Source organism: Triticum dicoccoides, chromosome 7A (assembly GCF_002162155.2).
Source record: "Triticum dicoccoides isolate Atlit2015 ecotype Zavitan chromosome 7A, WEW_v2.0, whole genome shotgun sequence".
NCBI lineage: Eukaryota > Viridiplantae > Streptophyta > Magnoliopsida > Poales > Poaceae > Triticum > Triticum dicoccoides.
The window spans coordinates 402,656,338-402,662,957 of NC_041392.1; positions in this window are offsets into that span (position 1 = coordinate 402,656,338).

The window sequence follows — 6,620 nt, forward strand, 5'->3', positions numbered from 1 at the left end:
TGGTCAATAGTTGGGTTGCCCGGCTCCTGTGCTTACTACCTTATGTTCCGCTATATCGGCTAGGGTAGTAAAGGGAGAACTACTACGATTGTGTCCTGGCTTATCTGGGTGAGCACCTCAGTAGAGAAAGACGAAAACTGACTGTCATGATGCGGCGAGAGCCGGTCAGCTCTTCGGATGTTTCAAATCTTTCGCGATTTTTTCCGCATTATGCGATGAATCGGCTTTTTACCCGATCAGGTGTTTACAGTACCCTAGTTCGGATACTAGGGGATGCGCCTAAATTTTCATTATAGAACTCCTATGGCTAAGTGAGGGTGATAAAGCCATATAGTCCGATTGCCTGGTTCGTTGCGCTAAACATCTCCTTCAAGGACCAAACAAATTGGATCAAGTGTTTAGATTCCATCCCGAACACCCCCTTACTACCTACGTGGGGGCTGAAGCCGACGACTGGCCAACTCTCAAAATTTCATAAACACGGCCACATAGGAGGTAAAATATTAAACAAACATTATATTACATAGCCGAACTTGTTACAGGGTGAGACAATATTCACTCGAAGATTACACCCTTCATACACTACTCCGCCACAATGCGGGATCCCTCAAGGACTTCGCTAAAATATCGCTCGGGTGTGCGGTACTCCTTGCCCATGGGCGGTCCTTTGGTCGCGAACGTGGCAGCATCCATCTTCGCCCACTGCATCTTGACACGGGAGAAGGCCATCCGCGCACCTTTGATACAAACCGATCGCTTGATGGCGTCAAGCCGAGGGCAGGGGTTGACTAGCCGCTTCACGAGACCGAAGTAGCTGCTGGGGATAACTTCGGCTGGCCACAACCAGACTATCAAGTCCTTCATGGCCAGTTCGGCCACCCTATGCAGTTCGACCAGCTGTTTTAGCTGGTCGCTCAAGGGCACCGGATGTTTTGGCGTAAGGTATTGCGACCAGAATAGCTTCTCCGTCGATCTCCCCTCTCCGGCTCGGAAGAATTCAGTAGCGTCAGAAACGCTGCGCGGCAGATCCGCAAATGCCCCTGGAGAACTCCAAATCCGGGCCAGGAAGAGATATCTCTTCTTCACATACTTGCTTTGCATAATAAAAGCCTTACCCGCCGCGATCTTTTTGGCCTCCTGGATTTCCTGGAGGGCGCCTTGAGCTTCGGTCCGGGCCTCTTGTGCGCTCTGGCGGACCTTCTCAAGTTCGGATTCTTAGTCCGCATGCTGACGCTCCAAGGACTCGTATTTCTTCGAAGCATCCTGGAGCTCCTGCTGGACCTCCCTAACCCTGGACTCATGCTTTTTCCAAACGGCTCATTCCTTCACCGCCCTCTCCTCGGCCTCGGCCAGCGCTTTCTTGAGGGTTTCAACCTCAGTCACCGCTCCTACAAATATCACAGCACTACAATCAATATACATCATTTATTCTTTCCAAATATACACAAGTCTCCACATACCTTGCTTGTCCTCCAGCGGCCTTTTCACAAGGCAGAGCTCTTCTTCGGCCCGCTCCAGACTCTGCTTTAGTTTGGAGACCTCAGCGGCATGAGAGGTGGCGGCCAGCAGCGACGCCTATGTTCATAAGACATATTTAGTTAGTTTCCTGCAAAAATTACTTGATCCTCTGTCCGGCTTTTCCTTCTGAACCCCGGACAGTGTCTCAGGGGCTACACTGTCTATACTATGATCTTTCCTTTCGCATCGCTTACCTTAAAGCATGTCAATAGGCTGGTGCAGGCTTCAGTCAGTCCGTTCTTGACGGACTGAACCCTCTCAACCACCGTGCCCATAAGGATACATTGTTCCTCCACAATGGAAGCGCCTTGCAGTGCTTCCAGCAGATTATCCGGTGCCTCTGGCTGGACAGAGGTCACCGGCAGAATAGGCACATCTCCTTCCCTGGAAGGAGGCTGCTTGCCGGATTCCGGGACCGTATATGTCTCCAGAACCGCATTCGGCTGGGGTCCGAACTGGACACGGCCCCCATCGCCAATCTCCATGGGGGTTTTCTCTCCCAGGTGTCTGCCGGCCGAAGGGTCACCCTCTGGCGCCACCCGGACAGCCTCCTGAACCTCTCACTGGCCCGGGAAAGTCCTTTGGGACAACACCTCGTCGTTGCCCTTGGCTGTGGGAGATTGAGCGGATGGAGGTGACTCGCTGGCCATCACCTTTGAATCCAGCGAACCTCCCGATGAGGATCGTAGGGAGCTGTCGTGGGCCGGACTACAAGCACATGATTTAACACATTAAAACTACGAACTGAAGAGGCCGAATATAATATGTCAGAGTGTTTTGAGTACTCACGATGCGGCTAGGGGCTTGTTTCGGTAGCGTGGCTCAGGGCTGCTCTCGACGTCCCACGTAGAGTTATCCTCGAGGGAACTCTTCCCCCTCTTGGACGCCTCTGCCTCCAGATTCATGGAGGCCGCCCTTTTCTTCTTTCCCCCTTCAGGGGGAGAACTGCTTTCCTCCTCGTCCTCATCATCGTCTTCGGTAGCGGAGGAGGGAGTCTTGTTGTCTTCGGACGTCCTGCCCGAAGCTCCTTTGCGACGGAGGCTGCTCCGGCCCCCTTGGCCGTCTTCTGGGCCTTCTTCTCCGGCGCCTGCTAAGGCGCAGGAACCAGCATGTTCTTCAGAAGAGGGATGGTCAGTCCCTCGGGCAGCGGAGCCGGACACTTAATCAACTCCGCTTTCTCTATCCATACCTGAAAATATAACTGGTGGAGTTTAGGTATCTTCCTTGAATAAGCAAGCAGAGGATGCACCTGGAAACGCGAAAGACTTACCGCACTGGCAGGATGGGCCAGATCGTGCCAGCGGTCCTCGTCTATCTTCGGCGGTGTCTCGTTGCCCTTAAAGAGCAACTTCCAGATATCTTCATGCGTGGTTCTGAAGAGCCTCTCCAAGGTCCGGTGCTTCTCCGGATTGAATTCCCACAAAGCGCAAGTCTGGTTCTGGCATGGGAGGATCCGGCGAACTAACATCACCTGGATCACGTTGACGAGCTTGATGTTTTTGTCTACCATGCTCTGGATGTGCGTTTATAGCACGGTCAGCTCATTCGACGAGGACCAATTCGGTCCCTTCTCTATCCATGAGGTGAGTTGCATTGGAGCTCCGAACTTGAATTCGGGAGCCGCGGCCCAGGTGGTGTCGCGGGGCTCTGTGATATAGAACCATAGTTTCTGCCACTCTTTGACAGTCTCCACAAAAGTACCCTTGGGCCATGTGACGTTGGGCAGCTTGCTCACCATGGCACCACCGCACTTCACGTGTTGGCCATCCACCACCTTTGTCTTCACGTTGAAGATCTTGAGCTATAGTCTGGAGTGGGGTGGAATGCGGAGGAAGGCCTCACACACGGCAATGAATGCCGAGATGTTGAGGAAGGAGTTTGGAGCTAGATCATGGAAATCTAGCCCGTAATAAAACATGAGTCCGCGGACGAAAGGGTGGAGAGGAAACCCCAACCCGCGGATGAAATGGGGGATAAACACCACCCTCTCATTAGGCTTCAGGGTGGGGACGATTTGCCCCTTGGCCGGAAGCCGATGGGCTATTTCCTTCACCAGATACCCGGCCTCCTGAAGCTTGGTGATGTCCTTCTCCTTGACGGAGGAGGCCATCCATTTGCCCTGCGCTCCAGATCCGGACATGGTCGAGTGCTTCCTTGAGGCGGAGAGGATGAGGACTCGGGCGCTGGAGCTTGAGAATGGGAGGGCAGAGAGAAGGAGAAGGCATGGGTGAAAGAGAGGAATCCTTATCTCCTTATAAAGGCAGTGAATATCAAGCGCCTCCCCACTCGCCTTGAAACTCGCCTGTTCCTAAGAGCCATGCGAATGGCGCGGTTGGATTTCCCACAACCGTATTGATGAGAGTTCTGTGATAAGGGGACACGATCTCTGCTTTGACAAGACGTGCCAATGAGACCGCATCTCGAAGCGGCAGGCCGAAAAATGGTTTGAAAATAATGACCGGGTGGTGACGTGGTGTCACATTACCAATAATTATCAGCGGATTGGACTCAAGATATATTATACTCTCTACGGTTGTGTGTGGAATTTGTCTTGTAGAGCCGGACACGTTCGTTGTTCGAGGACTGTGTTGGAGTACTCGGGGAAGGAACCCGCCTTGCAATGCCGAAGACAATTTGCGCGCCGGACACCTCCTCATTGAAGCCTGGTTCATAGCCTACTGAGGGAGTCCTGGATTAGGGTGTCCTCGGGCGTCCGGACTATGGTGCATGGGCCGGACTGATGGACTATGAAGACATAAGACCGAAGACTCCCACCCGTGTCCGGATGGGACTCTCCTTAGCGTGGAGGGCAAGCTTGGCGTCCCAATATGAAGATTCCTTTCTCTGTAACCGACTTTGTACAACACTAGTCCCCCTCGGTGTCTATATAAACCGGAAGGTTGGGTCCGTAGAAGAGGACAATCATAATCAGATAGGCTAGACTTCTAGGGTTTTAGCCATTACGATCTCGTGGTAGATCAACTCTTGTAACCCCCATACTCATCAATATTAATCTAGCAGGACATAGGGTTTTACCTTCATCGAGAGGGACCAAACCTGGGTAAACATTGTGTTCCCTGTCTCCTGTTACCATCGACCTCAGACGCGGAGTTCGGGACCCACTACCCGAGATCCGCCGGTTTTGACACCGACACTTAACTCCTAGAACACGGCGCTACTCCGACGCTTCTATGGCTGACGCTCCGCACACTGCCAATGTACATAACTTACACCTTTTCTTCTTTGTCTTTTCCTTTTTTTTCCTTGTTTTTACACTTGGGACCATTTTGAAATAATCTCGCAGGTCAAATTAAGCATGTTCTTTTCAAAACATGGATGGTTCCACCTCTTACGCACTATTGTCTTTAATGACATCATATGCATCGATTTAACTTAAGATTTGGCCAAAGATGGGTTACCCTGCTCTTGTGTTTGCCCTTTACGTTCCCAATATTTCAGCTTGGGGGCAAAGGGAGCACCGATGTGATTGTTACTCCTGGGTCAGCCAGCGCAGTACCTCAGACGAGCAAAGCCGAAAGCTAGCAGTCTTATAGTTCAAATTGGTCGGCCACGACATGGGGTTAATGTGGAGCGAGGTCTTTTCAAACCTCGACTAGGGGCTTTAACCCCGAGGTCACTCATCTTCAGACCAAGGTGTTCAACACAAAAACCTGAGGAAAGGAACTGTTGGAAGAACTATTTTCCTCGGAAGATGTTTCTTACGTTAAATAGTAATATTACATAACTTTCCGTCTCCTTCTTGTCTATTGAGATGCATAGCCCGATTGCCTAGTCACCCCAAGCAACAGGTCCCATCACTTCAGATAGTAGTACAGGATACTCCTCGGCCATTGGCCGAGGAGGTGTAAGCCAACGGCTGTCTGAGTTTGGATTTACGGACTGAGAATTGACATAAAGTACTTTGATACATAAAGTCACACAAAAAAAAATTATGCATGGTCTAGCCCGTCTATTAAGGTTTCCAAGGCGCAATATTTTTGTGAGAATCGCGTCACAAGCATTACACTTTCGTACGCATTATTGTTCAGGATTTCTTCCCCGTCAGGCCCCATGAGTCCTACCTTGGCTAACTTTGTCGTCTTTAAGCCAGTGTAATGGGTTTTCACCATAGCCTAGGCCTCCCTTGCATCTTCTCGGTAGGCGGATACTTTCAAAGCCTGGAGCCGGCATCGAGCTCTTCTTAGTTGTTCGGCTAGAACCACCATGTCTTCAGGGACCTGCTCCACCTTGGTCCATAAAGCCTGGTAAACATCTTTCATTGATTTCCACGCACTTTCATGCAGCATGGATAAATGATTCACCATCTCCTCGGGCATTGGACCTCGGGCATCAGGCGGCAAACCAGTCAAAGAAGTTGTCACATTGTTGATGTTAGTCTAATCATCCCCTCGGCTACACTACATGAAAGACATATTCTTTGGAAAAAGTGGCTTACCAAAATCATGTCATCAGTTTGCCGATTCTTTGATTCTGCGGCAGCAAGCCGAGCTTTCAAGCTCTCAATCTCCTGGGCCTGTTGGGCTTTTTGCCCTAAGCGCATTAATGTTATCCACTCTTTGACTAGCCACATGGTGTCTCACTTGGTGTTGCGACTATGCGTACATCAAATCTTCGCGGGCCTACTGCTGGTCTCTTTCAAGATGACCTGGGGCTTCCGCTACTACAAGGGATGTTGGCATTAGGGCTATCCCATTCCCTTCATAGCATACATAACAGTTGGCATGATCACTTACCGTGCGCCTCCTTGGTAAATTTCTTCACCTACTCCACCTCGATTAGAGCAGCGTCCAGCTTCCCCTTTGTCTAGGTCAACGCATCGGCTAGTTGACCATTCTAACATTGAGCCTCCTATAAGGGGGCAAGAGCCATCAATTGTTTTTCAAGTCTTGGCACGGTCCTGGCAACCCATCCCAAGCCTTAGGGGCTACTACCATCATGGGTAGTCTTGTTTGTCCTCAAACAAATACAAGAAATTCAAAGTCCCAAGTATTTGGATAAAATCTTACCTGCATGCGCCACGACAATACGTCCAGTGATTGATCGAAGGCACCTCAGGCTGCCGCGAGATAAGCATCCACCAC